Source organism: Ixodes scapularis, unplaced genomic scaffold (genome assembly GCF_016920785.2).
Source record: "Ixodes scapularis isolate PalLabHiFi unplaced genomic scaffold, ASM1692078v2 PGA_scaffold3__209_contigs__length_174095766, whole genome shotgun sequence".
NCBI classification, from domain to species: Eukaryota; Metazoa; Arthropoda; class Arachnida; order Ixodida; family Ixodidae; genus Ixodes; species Ixodes scapularis.
Genome location: NW_024609868.1, coordinates 110809654 through 110828577, shown reverse-complemented (window position 1 = coordinate 110828577; position 18924 = coordinate 110809654). Strand labels below are relative to the sequence as shown.

At 42.1% G+C, this 18924-nt stretch overlaps 1 non-coding gene across 1 annotated transcript; it reads right to left on the bottom strand.

Moving 5' to 3' along the window:
* Nucleotides 1-3042: 3042 nt before the first annotated feature.
* Trnat-ugu lies at nucleotides 3043-3115 on the bottom strand. The gene has a single exon. It is a non-coding gene; the product is annotated as a tRNA-Thr (tRNA).
* Nucleotides 3116-18924: the final 15809 nt, after the last annotated feature.

Genomic DNA, 18924 nt, shown 5'->3' with positions numbered 1-18924 from the left:
CGGCTGGAGATCGGGGAATATTCTAATTTTTGCCTCGCGATAACGCGGCGGAATTGCAACACTTCAAAGGAAGAATGTGTGTTTTCTGTCCTATGTGACAAGATGAACAATGTCAAAAGTAAATGAAAATTCTTTCAACGGTAAAATCGTGGCACAACCCTTTTAAGAAGATACGACAATGATACAATAGAGAACAGAGGGCCGGCATAAAAAAAATCGATAAATATAATAAGGATTTCAGTAGCTTCACTTTGTTGGTGGTCAAAGGTAGCAGATATATGCAGGGTGTTCCTCAAAACGCGCGAGAAATCATATCATCAAAAAATACCTTTCGCACAGAAAAAAAATCCAACAAATATTGTCGTATTGTATTTTGTGAAGCGAAAGAAAACGTTATACATTTCTTTAATTTGTTTCAATAAATACTCACGCGTAATAATAATTAAATTAGTACACATAGAGGTACGTTTCGAATTAGCTTTCTGGGGATGGACAAAAACCATACAATCAACTCATTTTAGAGAGGTGGAATGCACGTACAACATTTCATGACGCTCGAAAAGAAAAAGAAACTCACTTTTCACGCATTTCTGGGTTTCAGTTTCCTATCGGAGTGCATCTTTGCGCCACAGGTCCTGCATCGATTCCAAGCCTGAGGTCCAATAACTCAAGAGGTTCAACTAGTCAAGAGATCCAATAGTGCACCTCTTGACCCGTTGGACCTCTTGACTAGCATGAGTCTTTTGACTCTTGGAACTCTTGATACGTTTAACCTCCTTACCCACATTGGATCTCTTGACTTGCACTCTCCGAGTCAAGACGTCCAATGAGTTGAATGGAAAGCGCCGAATGAACAAGGACGAAGAAGGGGACAGAGACGAAGCTTCGTCTCTGTCCCCTTCTTCGTCCTTGTTCATTCGGCGCTTTCCATTCAATGATGTACCAACTAGCCCATTTATCTATTTTACTACCGTCCAATGAGTCCAGACGTCCGACATTGGATTTCTTCCCTCGTTGGACATCTTGACTTCCCATGCTATAGATTAGGGTCCAGGGGAAGGAACCGGCGCTTGTGGTCAAGAGGTCCAACGGGTCAAGAGGTTAAATTTTAATGTGAGAACCGAGTCAAGAGGTCTAATTTTAGTGAAGAGGTGCAACGTGTCAAGAGTTCCACCATGCCAAGAGGTCCAACGCGAGAAAAATTCGAATGAGCCAAAAGGTCCAACGCGTCAAGAGGCCCAACGGGTCAAAAGGTTCAACCTGTAAAGATGTCCAACGAGCCACAAGGTCTGTGGCGAGTCAAGAGGAATCAATTTTTGGTGTCCATTCTCGCTTTAACTACCTATCATAAGTTTTTTGGTTCTTCGTTATTCAGGAAGGTTCTAGCAAACTTGCTAAACTTGTCGCTTGTCGGGGAGGATCGAGACCAGATTTTTGAGCATGGCTGAACGCTTGTGGGCTGCATGTAGTTACCTTTTGCCGGTTGCCTCCTCGTCCCCATTCATTTCTGAGAAATTAAATATTGGCAAATATTTGTACTGAAATTGTGAACGCGGAAATGAATACGTTGAAATTGACCCTTCGCCGTTTTTAAGGTATTCTCCTAGTTACTTTTGAAGAATTACTGGTCATAGTTTATACAGGGTTCTGCAGCTATTAATGGCTGCTTGTGACAATATATTCTGATCTTGTAGAACTTAGTATTTGTGTTCTAAGACACAGTCCTGTCATTTCTGCATAAAAGTCTAAAAAACAAATCAAGATACAAATAGGTAAATATACCTCAGCATCTTAATTTTAGCCTTTTTATGCATCTCAGTATTTGTATTACAAAACGCTTCCTTGAGTTACTTTGCCCAGTTCTGGGTTTTCGTATGTTGGATTAAAAATCTCTGCAATCATAATTTTGCGACACTTTTTCCCCACACTTGTTGTGTGGGGCATTTATAAGTACACGACGGTGCCCCTTCAAAACGCCTCCAAATGTTCTAGTCGCGAAGACATAAATAAATTTCTTTCAACGGGCAACTGGGAAAAACTTTTTTTGGTCCCTCTAAAGGAAATTATTTCTACAATATGTGCCTATCAGGCCTGGGCAGAGATACTCAGAAAAGTATTCCGGGATAGAAATACTGAGATATATTTACAAATATTCTGGAATATAAATACTGAGATACATTTCGTTTTTTTTTTTTTTTTTTTTTTTTTTTGTGTGTGGGGATATTTTGGAGATACTCTGAAAAAAGAGGAAACATGTATCCGAGAATACAGATAATAAAATACAGATACTGAAATACACGTACTGAATTACTTTTATTCCGCGAATGATGTCATGTTCCGTAAAAATATTTAAAAAATGCACTGTACGCTACGCAATGACCCATAAAACGCGAGTCCCAAACGTGGCGCAAGAAACGAACAAACCTGAATTTCCAAACGAAAAAAAAACACCTCAAATTATTCATAAAAGGTTCTCGCAAATAGGGAAAATTAAATTAATGGCGCTTGAGTAGGAGAAGCTTCTCAAACAATTCGTTGTCAAGACAGCGACGCTTCGGTTTTAGTACAAAACTCGCGAACAAGAAAAGTCTTATAATTATAATGCAATTAAATGCAAAGGTGCAAGCGAGCTGGACAAGAATGACGAAAATAATCCCTGGAGAAGGGGAACAAGAGGGCCAAAGGACAAACATAAATCGCCAAACACAGCTAGGTGACTGGTGAGCGTCTGAAAACATCCGCCTGGTCCGGGTATCGAACCCGGGACCTCTCCATTACAGGTGGAGCGCTCTACCAACTGAGCTAACCAGGGGTTAGACGTCAGTAGAGCAAACGGGTTTTATCAACTGCCACCAGTCTAACACCAACAAGGGTGAAGCTTGCAAATTTAAGGTTATAATTATAATGCAATTAAATGCAAAGGTGCAAGCGAGCTGGACGAGAATGACGAAAATAATCCCTGGAGAAGGGCAACAAGAGGGACAAAGGACAAACATAAATCTCCAAACACAGCTAGGTGACTGGTGAGCGTCTGAAAAAATCCGCCTGGTCCGGGTATCGAACCCGGGACCTCTCCATTACAGGTGGAGCGCTCTACCAACTGAGCTAACCAGGCGTTCGACGTCAGTAGAGCAAACGGGTTTTATCAACTGCCACCAGTCTAACACCAACAAGGGTGAAGTTTGCAAATTTAAGGTTATAATTATAATGCAATTAAATGCAAAGGTGCAAGCGAGCTGGACAAGAATGACGAAAATAATCCCTGGAGAAGGGGAACAAGAGGGACAATACAGATACGTCTAACCCCTGGTTAGCTCAGTTGGTAGAGCGCTCCACCTGTAATGGAGAGGTCCCGGGTTCGATACCCGGACCAGGCGGATTTTTTCAGACGCTCACCAGTCACCTAGCTGTGTTTGGAGATTTATGTTTGTCCTTTGTCCCTCTTGTTTCCCTTCTCCAGGGATTATTTTCGTCATTCTTGTCCAGCTCGCTTGCACCTTTGCATTTAATTGCATTATAATTATAACCTTAAGTTTGCAAGCTTCACCCTTGTTGGTGTTAGACTGGTGGCAGTTGATAAAACCCGTCTGCTCTACTGACGCCTAACGCCTGGTTAGCTCAGTTGGTAGAGCGCTCCACCTGTAATGGAAAGGTCCCGGGTTCGATACCCGGACCAGGCGGATTTTTTCAGACGCTCGCCAGTCACCTAGCTGTGTTTGGAGATTTATGTTTGTCCTTTGTCCCTCTTGTTCCCCTTCTCCAGGGATCATTTTCGTCATTCTTGTCCAGCTCGCTTGCACCTTTGCATTTAATTGCATTGTAATTATAACCTTAAATTTGCAAGCTTCACCCCTGTTGGTGTTAGACTGGTGGCAGTTGATAAAACCCGTTTGCTCTACTGACGTCTAACCCCTGGTTAGCTCAGTTGGTAGAGCGCTCCACCTGTAATGGAGAGGTCCCGGTTCGATACCCGGACCAGGCGGATTTTTTCAGACGCTCACCAGTCACCTAGCTGTGTTTGGAGATTGATGTTTGTCCTTTGTCCCTCTTGTTTCCCTTCTCCAGGGATTATTTTCGTCAAGAAAAGTCTCTCCACCGCTGCAGAGGAGCATAAGTTCGTATTAAAAAGAATAGTACCACCTTTACGGCTGGGATTTCCTGGAGCATGGAGGCATCTTTTTTCGGATCATTAAGACAGTGCAATACCTCACCTCGCACGCGAGTCTGTTCAGACCGTGCCGAAACCACACAGTTGCCATCTTCAAAGTCGTAGAACCCGTGATTCATCGTTGATGAAGATCCCTCGTCGCTTGGGTCCTTTGTGTTTTGTCCGTGAGTCTTGACGGCGCGTATGAGCAAGTTCTCAAAGTCGAAAGTGTTTGCCACTTCACTGGATGTCTATCGCAGTTTGAAGAAGGGGTGCGAACAGGTGGCGAGTATCGCCTCATTATTTTCCATTTTGGAAATGATGAGGCGAGACCTCGTCCTTCTCTTCGTCTCGAACTTCTCTTCCTCCATAGTTGACTTTCCTGATACGGGGGAGAAACCATTATGTTCCCCAGTAAACACAATAGAGGACAAAGGAGGACGATCGTTTTACAAAAGGAGTGAACCCTAGACTTTCTCACAGCATCTTCTCTATGAAGGAAACCTGGCGATTCCCGTCAGAATGATAAACTGCTGTCCGCTGTAAAATAAAGCGGACAGCGAAGGCGAGGTTGACATTTTCTGAAAAATAGTTTTTTTTTTTGTTTGGGCCCTTTTTATCTCATCGATCTTTTGGTGACGTCTTCAAAACGCTGCCAACCCCCCCCCCCCCCCCCCCTTCCCCTCGAATGCAGCGAGGTAACTTTGCCTGGCCGAGTATCGCGTTACAAGCGATACATAGCAAGTGTATTCCACAAATGAGATACAAATACATTTTTTAAATGTATTTCGATACAGAAATACAGATACTCAACAGTATCTCTGAAATAGTATCGCGATACTGCCCAGCCCTGGTGCCTATTATGTTCGACAACGCAGACCTCTTTTCAGTTCGGTAATGTTTAGACGAGGTTGGCTCATTGTGTTGCTATGACCTAGTTGTGATCCAGAGAGAGCTTCCCCAACCATAGCTTTTATCCCTCTTGGGGATTATGTGTCGCCCCGAAGTTGGTACAAAGAAGAAGTCTTCCCTCCTTGCTTGTTTCGCAGGAAGAAAGAAAGGGTAACAGCTTACAAACAATGCCTCTAACACATCTTATAACGTTTGTAATGCGTATGAGAATTTAAATTACAAATCAAACACGTATTAATGCATTTTCAATATGTTTTAAATATTTTACAATAGCTGGTTCAATCGCGGTTACTCTCCCAATTGACGCGCTCTTATTTCCCAGCACTCCAACACAATCCGGGTACGAGTCGCCGTGTAACTAATCGGAGTTGCCGATGTCTCCGATTAGATGTGAAGACAAATTTATTTCCGATAAGTCTCCGATTAGTTCGTGGAAACGAATTTATTTAAAAATAGTCACGCCACCCTCTAAATATATTGCTCACAGTGAAGTGTTTTGGGCGTACGCCTTTAGGACTGCTGTGTTATCGATTCCGTCGTAGTGTCAAAGATTTGCTTGAAGGCGCTTGCCCTGTGCTTGATTTATACACCTCTGTCGAGACGACTCCGCTTGCGGCTTGCTCTTTCTTGAGCGACTCCAAGAACATCCAGATATTCGGCGATGCACAACCGACGTGCGCCCGAAATATTTCACTATGAATAGATGTATCTATAAGGTTTACAGAATGAGCGGTTCTAAACAAATTCGCTTTGACAAACTTCCATATTTGCCACTGTCTTCCGATTAGTTACCAAGACAACTTGTACCCGGATTGTGCTTGAGTCTCGAAAACGTAGACCGGCGTGTATTGCTAGAGTAATAGCGATTCAACCAGCTATTTTAAGATACTTAAAATATCTGTGTCAATAGGGCCTCACCCAAGGTTTTTCATTTGGAAGCAATATGCTCAGCACTAGAAAAACGGCACGGGTAAACAAAGTTCTTGCGATAGTCTGATTAACTCGGACCGCGGCGAATTGCGCTATGACGAAATGCTTTATGTGACGAACTGCCATGCTACCAATTAATCTGCTACGAATTATCTTTCGACGAGCAGTCATACAGCCGATGTATTATGACATCGGTTGCACTTCATTCTCTAAAGTTTAGCTGTGAAATAGAGGGCCGCTTTACCCTGAAGTTTTGTACCCAAAGCGAGAGATACAGATCAAAGTTCGTACCCGGAATCTCTAGATTAGTACTTCCTCGTTCCTTTGCCCTTGACAGTGCATCATTTACAAATTTTTCGTTTTTTCCTGTTTTCTTCTTCTTCCGTTTTTGGATTCAGATGGTATATAAGTGGACTATGCGGCGATAATATCCCAGCTGTATTTTAGACTTCTGTCGTTTCTCTGTCGTCACCAGTGTCTTGGATAATTGTACAATGATTGACATTCCCTTTGGTTCCTTCTTTCAGAGCTAGGCTTTCTTTAATAAGCCGGAACAAAACCTTACCGAGCGCATAGTTATTTTTTCTCACAGGCAGCGACTACGATATTGTATTTGACGGGGCCCATAAGTTAGTTTGACCAGAAGAATACGTTAAACTCCCCCATACTATTTTAGCACTTAGAAATATAAGCATGGCCGAGAAGCAAGGGCATATTAAAAGAAATGCCCTTTGTGAGAAAATATTTACGTGATAACCGTAGTAAAGAAACACTCAACTTCAGCAGTGAGTACCGCTATACAAAGAAATATCTTCAGCAGCATGGCAGTAGCGGCTTGATACTGAGTCCGTGCCAATTTGGATGCGCTGATTCAATATTTGCAGTTCAGGAATTTAAAAAAAAGATACAGGAGGACACTTACGACTGCTTACGCGTAGGAATGCGAAAGCATTCGTTTACTTAGCGTATTCCTACAAGCTGCACGCCCCACTATCCTCTGGAGAGGCCAGCCTGGCAGCCTCTGTGGACGCCGGCCACCCAGGTTCTGCGAAGCGGCGGGTCCGCTCTCCTGCAGCGACGTTGCTGCGGCGGCGGTGTTTCTTGGAACTATCCGGGGCGCGAGACGCTTCGCAGCCATTTCAAAAGCCGTTCCGTGGAGGGAATTTCTCTGCCGTTTTTTTGCGGTTACTGCGCGGAGAAAATTTATCTGCCGTATTTCGCGGTTACGGAAAACACCGGCTTCGCTCCATGGGACAGTTAATCCTTTCGCATTTATAAGTTTGTCTTTCTGATGTTGACTAAAGGAAGGGTACGGGGAGAGGGGGAGGCGAGGCTCCAACTTTTATTGAGCTTAAATTGCACATAATTCATTATTTTTTCATAAAGAAATTAAGGCTGAGTATCATTTACCATTAAAATATCAAACATCTTATCACCGCAGCAACGTTATCTTGAGGCGAGCAACATCCCTTACTGGTGTTAAAATTATGTGCCATCGAATCAAAACGCTTGCAACAATGACGTCACAATTTACACCTTCTATTCACATTTGATTTTGATCAGTACCAGCAAGGCCAAGAAAATTTCGACTTAATTATATTCATTAATATTTGGTGCTGCCTCATAGCCTTAGTGTAAGCATGAATTCATCAAACAATGCGCCGACGAAAGGCAAGTGTAACAATAATTATGATGATCGAGCTGCAACAATAATTTTCCCTGTGAGCGTTTGTCCGATGAGCTGAGTCATGATTATGCTTGACTTTCAGCTGTTATAAAACTTTCCTGTTGCGCTGTGTGTGTGAAATGAAGTTATATTTCTTAGGAGAAATGATATACACAAAGAAACGTATAATGCTTTTTCTTACGGCGAACTTTTTTAAATTTATAAATGAGTTGCCGTTTTCTTTTTTCTCCATAAACACCCACCCCCTCCCCCTCTCTTTCTCGACCTGGTGAACTTGCCCCTACTAACACCAAATTCTACCCACATACACATGAGCTCCATATGAGGTTTTGTCCTATCATATTATAAAACACCCGACACCATAGTAAAAAAACAATCTCACTCCAAGGTAAAAAAAGAATTGGACCTCTTGACTCTCCATTAATTCCTGGAAGGTTAGTAGTGCGACCTTCCTCCTCTAGCAGTGCTTAGCGACTCCCGTTCAGATTCAGTTTGCCGACCTGCGTCGTCGGTTAATGTGTTAGCGGCGCGTTAATTTTTTCTCCAAGCGCATAAAATCATTCTCAATTTTTTTTTCTTTTTTTTTTGCCGCTCCTGATTTGAAGGAACATTGTGCGGCTATAAAATAGTGTTTTTTTTTTTAATGCGAAAACATTCACTATCCCATGGAGCGTAGCCGGCGGCGTCTGTGACCGTAAAAACAAAAACGCGAAAGAAATGCCCATTCTCCCATTGGCTGAGCAAAACGGCGCCTAGATAGCCACCATAGAGGCCGCTTCACGAGAGCGCGCGCTGGGCCGCTGGCCACAACCTCGGTAAAAGCGGATATTGGCCGTCCACGCCACTGTACCGCAGACGAAGTAAAAGTGAGACACATGTGCGAAAAATCCATCCGATCCGACGTCCGAGCCGGCAGTACGACTGCCTGATCCGAGAAGTTTCGTCGCTTCAGACGTCGGATTGCGTCTAACGCGCCAGGTAGTTTCGTACGGCTGACGGATTGTCGGGAGCGTCCAGCCATTGACAGCAAAGCTAACGCGAACGTCATGATGACGCACTGGGTCTGGCGGGACAAACAGCAAAACGGGACCGACTTGGGCAGCAGGAAGCCGGACGGGTGAATTCCGCTGATTCATTCGAAAAAGATGGCCCCAGCAAAGAATGCACGCGCTAGCGAGAACGAGCTCCTCGTGCGAGCTGAGCCGTCAATCTGGTACCAGAGATCTACCCTGTATAGGAACGCGGACCTCTGCTGGAGCGCTTGCCTGGGCGAAGCCAAACAAATTGTCGTGTCGCATGCAAGGTCGGAAGCGTGTGTCTCAAACTGTCGTCGCGTGCGGCAATCCAGAGCGGCGTTCGGACTGTCGGATCGGACGTCGGATCGGACGATTCTGCCGTCCATGTGTCTCAAGCTTAGGGGAACGGAAGGGCGACATTCATGCTTTCAGACTGGCAAATCATAAAAAAAAAAAAGAAACTCTAATGTCCTCGCAATTTGTTTTTTGGAGGGAGGGGGGGGGGGTAGGGGGGACGGTAGCGGAATCTCTTGTAATGCTCCAGACAGCTTACAAAGAAATTGCCGTGAAGAAATCGCAGGCCTAGGTGTGGTTTCCTCGCTTCAAGGCCAATGCATTATTGATAGACGACCAACCTCTTTAAAAACAATCATCAACCTATTGAACTCATGAAAACGTCGAGAAAAATTGGGCATTGTTCAGTCAAAGTTTTCCTCCGGGTGAAACTGTTAATCATGTGTTTTTACTGGGAGTTTCGCGACGATTGCAGAACTCAGTGAGGCAGAAACGCTTCAATGTGTGGGAAAAGGGGGAGTGGTGGCTCCGTCATGAAAATGCCCCAGCAAACACTGCACTGTCAGTGTGACCATTGTTTAATAAAAAATGGCATGACACCGCTTTTCCACCTCCTCAATTCACCGGACCTCGCCCTATGTGACTTTCTTCTGTTCGCTCCTATGAAAAAAATAAACTTCAAACAAAATTTTTTTGTGGATATGGAAATGTCATTCGAATTAGACATTTAAAAAAAAAAAACGAATAAAAGATTTTATAGCGCTTGGGGACAGAAAAATTAGAACATGGCTCTAGAACTTTAGCAGACGACGCCGGTGGGCAAACTGACTCGGAAGTTGTGCCGCGAAGCGCTGCTAGCAGCGGAAGCTGGTACTACGAACAGTACGCACTCCAGAAATTTAGTTCGTTTATATTTGGGTCCCCGGTCGTATAGAATAACGCGAGAGGCCAAAAACGTGAAAGGCACAGCGCAAAGTCTGTTTTGTCCCTTTCATGTCCTGGTGCCCTTGCGCTATTTTATATTTTATTTTTAAATTCTTGTGCTTCGATGTGTCTTTTATTTATGGTGCAATTATTTTTATTGTGCTGTTTAGTACAGTACGCATCTAAAAACGTGGATCATGTATGAGGTTACCGAAGAAATATTTAGATGTGTTTTTCCATACGACCTCACTGGAAGGCATTTATCTAAACTTATTCCCATTTTAAATCGTCGTGTTTCTTTCAGAATAGCAGTGTAATTATTCAGGACGGCCGGCCCCAACCTAGCAAGGATGAAAAGACCAAATTTGTTTTAAATCTTTACACAATTGAATCATGTAGTGCTTAAGCGTTTCTTTTCTGTTCACAAAATGATCAGAATCATAAGGGCATCATACTTGTAGTACCTATTTGAGATCCCCTCCTTGTGTCTCCTAAGGTCGACGAAACTACATGCCCAAACCACCTGAAATGAACTTAACAACTGATATCAACTGACTGTATCAACAGACCATAAAAAAACTCCTATCAACTTAAAAGGTGCTTTATAGATACTGATATCTGTAACTCTGAGAAACAACTGTTTTTCCAAATACTTAGATCAGATGTGTTTTTTACAATCTCGCGATTTTAGGCGAAAAGTTTTATATATAAGTTTAAAAAAATCACATCACATAAATCAAGCCGTCCCATGGCTTGCGGAGTAAACAAACAAATCAAGCGGCAATGTAATAGCCATGCAGGAATAAAATTCACTCACTTTAAGAAAAAAAACATGTGGAGATGTTTGAACTCGTGTTTTCTGTAAAATACACAAAAACGAGTTTGTTTTTGCAATAGATATTAAACAACTGAAATACACATCGCAGAACTTCAAAGGAAGCGGAATATCGATTTGGCAGTGTCTACTCTCCCTTTCGAAATTCACTTCCTCTCTTCCTCTAACCCCGACGGGAATGAGCTACGCTGTTTCTCAGCGAAAGCCCCTCACGAAGACCGAAGTAACAAAAGCATTTAAGAAAAACGCCGAAGAAAATGAGGCAAAGCATTCTCTGTAAAACATCTTTTTGCAAATCTGTTTATTTAGAAGGACGTGCCAACTAGAGAAAAGTGTCCGTGTACAAACTTTGCTTTTTTACTTCTAACACCGCACCTTCTCCTGCGGATCTCGTGCTTCCAAAAGAAATGTGACCAAATCAACAAACAAGCTTCCTTCGTTGTCAACGGACAACGCGCCGGAAGTACGTTCATCTCTTACTGTGTCGAGAAAGAACTTATTTTATAGCCCCTAGGGTTGTCTTGTCTTGCAGAATAATAGCCTAAGCTTTATTTACATTATAAAAAAAAAAGAAGCCAGCAAGTCCGCGCGCGTGCTTCTGCTGTCGCTGCGATTGTGGACACATAGATATAACGAAGGAATAAAATACACTCAGCAGCTCAGTTTGAGCATAGCATCTGTTATGGGAGGCTTCAAGGTGAAACAAGATGCTTGTCTCAAAGATTTTTCGTTCTACTTATAATTTTGATATTATTCTTTTTCCTGCCTCTAGTATGATTTTCACACGATTTCATTTATGTTGTTCTTGTATTCGTTACCTCACTGATGTTGACAATATTTCGAACGTTTTCTCGTCACTCCAAGATTTCAGGACTAACACGAGGACAATTAAAGGCAATATATATACAGGGTGTTTCAGAGAATCGCTCCTGCGAAAACTCATCGCAACGAAAAAAAGGCTTGTGTCGTCTTGATCCTGGTTCAGGGGCACATTTAGAAAAAAATATTAAAGTCAGAGATAATTAAGCTGTTAATTATTTTTGCGTAATTAATTTTTTTAACGTTGTGTTTAAGGGCATGGTTTCAATTAGAAAATTGCTTAGCATCGTCGAAAAATACTAAATCAACAAATTGCAGAACGATAGAAGGCACACGAAGCATTTTACGGCTTTCTGAAAAACCGCACAAATTCGCCGGGTTTTTAAGTTTCGGTTTGCTATTGGAGCGCATCTCGGCCCGGGCGGCACCGCGCCCCGTGGAGAGATAGTGCAACCAGCCTGTGCTGCGTCGCGCGATGACAGCGCAGCAGAGCTGCGCTGTCATCGCGCGAACACAATATTAAAAAAGTTAACTTCGCAGAAATAATTACAACTTAATTACCCCGGACTTTAATAATTTTCCTAAATGAGCCCCTGACCCAGGACCAAAACGACACAAGCCTTTTTTCGTTGCGATGAGTAGTTTTTGCAGGAGCGATTTGGCGTGAGTTCTCTGAAAATCCTATATGCGTATATATATATATATATATATATATATATATATATATATATATATATATATATATATATATATATATATATATATATATTAGTAGAGATGTGCAAATTGTGAAATTTAAACGTGAATGATATTTGTATGAAATATCTCCGAATGGTGACCAATAAGTCGAATACAGAAGAGAGTACGAAGACCAAACATTTCGTTTCGAAAGATCCACAAAGATAAGAAAAGAATCTGCATAGATGACAAAAATCTCTACGTGTTTATTCTCCTTCAGGGTACGCGGCAAGAAGAGAAGCTAGAACGAATGGAAACGGTGTTAATGATCACACTTAAACGTCAAACGTAAAACAAAGTCGAATGACGTGTCCACCAACCACGTGACAATACGCAACTTGCTGGCTGAACAAACGAATATAGATGAAGCACTTGAGTCGGGTGACGCCTTGCGCCATCTTTCTCGATGTGGGGGAGCGACGGCCTGGCAGAAGAAGCGGGTTCAATTGTGGCTGCTATTTGCATATTTATAATATAAATAAATAATATAATAATGAAATATAACAACTAATCACTTACAAGACCTATTTTAGTATGATAATTATAATAAATATATCCTCGCTTTATAACGAACGATAATATGTTTATAGAGCACATAACTGATTGCAGGTGATGCAATGCTCTTGATATAAAAATGGCGACGTGTGGAGTTCGTAGGTTTCTGACAAGCGCATCCAAAAATCTGGGAGCATGGCGGCTTCGTCCGAGGAATGCAAAAAACAAATTACTCTGTCGAAGTGGTTGTTAGTCAAGACTTTTGAATGAAGGCTCCACTTGGAACAACTTAAGTCTGTTAGGACTACCTCACGCCATGAATATCGTCCCTAAATACACCCGATTATTTGCATGCTGTACCGATATAAGATGCATGGAATTATTAGAAAACTCGCATTCGAGTAATTGGAAAGTCGGATATAATTTTTTGGACAATCGTTGTTCGATTGAAATTCGAACGTTGAATGTTCGCACGTCCCTAGTTTTTAACAACGACGGGCAAAATCTTCTTATTTTATTTTTGTAGCCGAGATGGTTTGAACTAATGCCTATTAGAGACGTGGCAAGAATGTTTGCGAATGACTCAATCTATAGTGAAAACGAAAAATGCCACAGTAAAAAAATTATTTTACCAATATAAAAAGGTATGTGTTAAAAAGAAAAAGAGATGTTGATGATGTGAAGCATACTACTTTAGGAACGTTCCAGTCTAAAATTCTGTTGCTCCTGCTTCTTTTTGCCATTGTAAAATAGAAATAAAAAATAAAAAAAAGTTTTTTTTTTTAAACGGAAGAGTTAGAAATCAAGCAAAAGGGTGTGCCTTGATAAATACGGTCATAGGGGTGTTAGGCCTTTTTTAAATTTCATTTTTATACGAGGTAACACAACACGACGGACATCGGACCTTTCGTTTGCAAATTACATTTTTGTTCTCGTAAAAAAAAAAAAAAAATCGCGTCTGACAGGTAGTGGAACATCGATTTTCTCTTTTGCGCGTAGACACAACTTTGAGTGCCAGAGTAATAAAACATATACCTTTAAAACGTAGACATTTATGTGTATAAAGCACGCCTACTTGCTCATAGGAATTAAATAACTGAGTTCAATTATAATCGTTGCTTTTTTCGCAACGTTATAATATTTTTGCATTCGGTGGCAATTTTTCAATGCACTTTAGATTTAAGTTTCCGGGGTGAAACATTTTGTAGAGTATTTCATAATTTCCTAACATTTTTAAAACAAATGAACACTCGAATATTGTAAGTTTTTTTTTTATTTATTGCATTGCGCCCGGAAGTTTTATGAGTAAAAAAACATGAAACTGTCCAGATTTTGTTCGCAATTAAAATAAATACTTATCCTGGATTTTCTTTATACTTACCATTATAAACACTTGAAAATTGTTAATTCAAAGTGTGCAAAAACAGGTAATTATTTTTTTTAATTAGAAAAAAAAGATAAACGTTTAACCCCATTCATGTCGCAGTTAACGCCGTTGGAGGGTTTCTGTCTTGACGATTAGTACTCGAGCAGCACATCCACAGTGGCATACTTAGTCACATTTTCTCCCAGACATCATGAAGAATTATAGAAAAAAAATCGGGGAGTTTATTATAACTAGCGATGTGGCTGATATTGGCTATGAATACTGAACTTTGCGGCGCTTTTGGTCCTAGGGTGTTATACTTGGCTAAGTGCACTGCATCGCGCCTTCTTTCCAGGGTAGTACTTTAATGTGGCTAGTATTTATTTATTTAATATTATTATTCCGTGCCTCAGAACGACTGAAGACAGTCTCGGTATGAGGCACATGCGTGCAGTAAACAAAACACATGCAGGAATGCTACCTGACTATGAATCTTAGAGTGAAATTTCAAGTTCACGTTTAAAAGATATGTAATCTGTAAAAGCATCTAAGGAAGATTTCCATGAAATGTCATCAAAACAGAGCTGCATACGGGTGGTCGTACAGAGCTTCTCCTGTGAATCAGGATAAAACAAGCATGCGTCCATCATAATGGGAAGCGGAGTATATTGATGTCTAGCGAAATCAATAGAACCATTTTGTCAGCCTGCTACCCACATTAAAGTACGACTTTGAGAAAGTAGCACGCCGTACAGTGCTATCAACCACCTTCAACATCATGAGGACCGAACTAGCCGCGAATTTCAGTTTTCATAGACAATGTCAGCCACATCTTTATTAAAATAATTTTTTAAAAAAAAAAAGCTCACAGGTTTTTTGTATAATGCTTCATGTTCTTTGGGCGATAATTCAACCTAGTACGGCCACTGTGCATCTGGTGCTGGAGTAAGTACCACTAGATGTTGAGACAAAAACCTTCGAACGATAACTGACTGCTGCAACTGGATAAATGGTTATTTTTTTCTAAATTAAAACAATATGATGTAGTATATATTTTTCGTTGCGGTGTTTGAATTACCGATCTCCGAGGGTTAATCGATGGAAGTTGAGAAGAAATGGAGGTTGAAGATATATATATATATATATATATATATATATATATATATATATATATATACATATATATATATATATATATATATATATATATATATATATATATATATATATATATATATATATATATATATATATATATATTTGCCAAAGAAGCGTTTTTTTTACGTCTTCGATATAAAAAAAAATCCCCGACGTATCGCAAAAAAAAAAAAGAAGAAAACATTTACGATGATTGACTGCTAAATTTCTTGTTGAAAGTGAACAAAGCACGACGTGCAATGTAAAAACAGTTCAGCTAAAAAAATGATGTGTTAAAAAGTAAAGAAAAAGGCCTAAATATGAACGAGCTGCGGAGGACGTCGAGTTTGTCAGTTTGTTTTACTTTAAATATTAAGTGAAAAAAATATATTTACCTAATTTGAATAAATCAGATGGCTTGATTTATTCACGAATCTACGTTGTAGATGGTTGTATTCTTGATTCCTGTGGCCCTCAAATTTGCGTCTACGTGCAATTGGAAAAATCGTTGTTCCACGTCCTCTCAGACGCAAATTCGTTTCGAAGAAAACAAAGTAATATCTTGTCAAAAGTAAACTTCACGTATATCTCGCGACACGATATAAAATTTTAATTGAAAAAAAAAAGTCTATGCATGACACTTCTATGAGCGTCTTTATCTCAACACACTCAACCATTAGCTCGAGGCGAAGGAACACAAATGTTCGATAAAGATCATGAAACATAAACAAAAAGTGTAAATTCGATGAAAGTGGATTTCCGTACGGTGACACTAAGCAAAAAAGGAATGGCTTTTTCAGTCGTGTCAACAATTGTGCAGGGATTGCTTTCTCCGTGGGGCTTAAAACAACATCAATATCAAATAGCTTCGGCATCCCCGAGAGAGACCCTAGCTGAGATAGATCGTCGTGTGTGCAATAGAACCGGGCGCACTGCCCCGCCGGATGTTGAGGATCTGGCGATGTCAGCGCACTCTGGAAATTTCAGTTAGAACTACTGTAGTTTGATTATTTACGCCGAAGAGTAAGACTAAGTTTAGGAAGAACGTGAGAGAAGGCTTCTGTCGCTTTCGCGCGAAACTGCTTCTAGTCTTTTATTTACGTTAATACTCTTTTTTTCTTTTTTCTTTTTTTCTGGGGAGCGATTGACGTTTTTTGATATCTCCAGAGTTTGAAAGCAGAATCAACAGCTCTAGCAATCTGAAAATAACATACATCTGAAAATAGCCAATATTATTGCGCTTTTGTTCGCTACTTTTGGGATACTTTTGATCAACGTTAACACTCACGCTCAGCAAGTTGGCTAACTACCGCGCCCATGACGTTTATCTCTTCATTCTGCGCTTGCCTTGCCACTCTGTGCTTGCGTTGCAGACGTCACTTTCGGCAGGAACATTCAGGTTGCGGAGTAGGCACAAGAAATGACGTCACAGGCGTTCTTTGCCGGCTTAGTTTCGGTTTGAAGCCCTTTCGTTCTGCAGCCACCAGCCATATCAGCTGTTACTTTTGCCAGTGGGGGTTGCAGATAGTCTTTTTGTCAGAAGGACCGTGTAACCGTTCTGACGCAAGCATTTTGTACGGAAGAAAGGCGGCACATGTTAGATAATGAGTCTGGAAACGTTTCGCGTACCTGAGTTGGTACAAGTTTGTACAGAATTAAGTATCGATTTGGGGAAGTTAAAGCGCAAGACGCACATTATATAGTTTATTCGCGCGTGCGGCATTAGCGTTGACGAGCTTGCGCGGAGTTCGAGGGGACTACGTGAGAGGGAAAACCGCAAACGAGAGGAAGAGGAAACCTAAACGGAACAGCGAAAGCGAAAAAGGGAAAGCGGGGATCGCGAATTGAAGCACGAATTAAAAAGAATGGACCGCGAGCTCAAGCAGACGAACCTAGAGTTGGAGTCCCTTCGACGGGAGACAACGGGCGTTGAAGCGGTGACAAAGAAGACTGTCAGGGAAAAGAGAAAGTGGAAGCTGAAGACACTGGGTTGACTCAAAACCAGCGTCTTTCTTCCGACACGACCGTCGCCGTTCTATGCAAGACCGACGCGATTCCCCACAAGTCTTAAACGACACACCGGCTGAGGGAGGCTGAACGTTATCGAGATAACGAGAAAGGCGATGAGCAGGCCCCTGAGGCGTCGGGTGGCTTCACTCCTGAGGGCCATGGCGAGACCAGAAAATCAACGTCGCGAAAATCCTGCCAGCTGATGGACAGCAGCGCCGGGAAATCCGCGGAAACGGAGTCAAGCAAGGAATCTGAGCGCTCTGGCCGGCGTCCATACGGCTTCAGGACCAAGCCAAGGGGATCGTCGAAGGGGGTCAAAGAGCGTACCAGAAATAAGGTATTGATCGACATCTCTTTCGATAAAAGAGACTGGTCCTATCTGGTGCCGTTTCAGTACCCCAACTTTGATCCACTCAAGGTGTCGAAGCGCAAGCAGTAGCTGCCAACGAGGCGGGAAGGCGGAGAGGCAGAGGTCGTCCATCCCGAGGAGCTCTCAACCGGCAACGGCAGTGAGAAAGAGGGACCCCGTGGTGGCACGAAAGATCTCAGGCGGGACAAAACGGACCCGACGCAGGGGCACCCGAAGACATCGTCGCGTTCACGGCATAAGCGATCTTAGGTCGCGGACTCGAATGCCGTCATAACAAGGGACCGAGACCCAAGAGGAAAAGGCAACGCCGGATTAGTGTTGTGTGTTCTGGTGGCTACGCTTCCTACATCCCACGAAGAGCGTCAATGGAAGCGAGACAAGTCCCACTTCTAAGAAAGGAAGCTGTCCTCGACGATGAAGGGGGGAAAACTCCAGAACCCCCATCCTAACAAGCCAGGAACCCACAACTCAAGTGTAATCAAGCATGAAACCTGGAGGAAGCAATGACAAGCCCAGAGCGACTTATCGAGACTCGAGATGGAGGCACAGCTCATCGTCCATGCTTGGGCCCGGCATCACATCTGATGCAAATTCTAAGCCAGATCTTCGGGGCTGCGAGTTCCAGCCGAAACTAAAGTCCAAGGAGAAAGACTTGACAGTTGAAGTGAGGCCTTAAAACAAACGGGGGTGTAGGCCAGTGTGCAAAAGTATAACTTTAGAAACAGGCAGGGCTGAACTTGTAAATAGCATTATTGAGGCGCCTATGCTATTCCTCAAGGTTATTCGATTTTCGTCTGGCGGGTGCCCGAGATTATTTCTGCGTTTTGTTCGGCTTTAAGTGGTTGTGTTGGTGGTAAATTTATTTTTGACCGGTTCTATCCTCGGCATAGTTTGCCGTATGGTGGACGCGCCCGAACTTAATAGGGATATGCGGTCCTATGGGAGTAAAGTTACGATTTGTAATGGGTTTTCTTCTTTTCTTTTTCTTTTACGGGCGTTCATTTTATGTTAAGGTGAGCATTAGAAAGCTTTGTTAGTCTACAAGGTTTTTTTTCTCTAAAGTAACCAGTCGGAAAAATTATTGTCTTCATGGGTGTGCTTCTTCTCTGAGGTAATAGCAGGAAACACTCGCGAGGAATTTTATTTTTCGTTTTGTTCTGGGCGGATTGGAGAGATTGGGGGCTGGGCGCTTTCCTGCGCTGAGTCTGGTTTGGAGGTGTTGGTTTTGTGTCTACTCTTTCCCA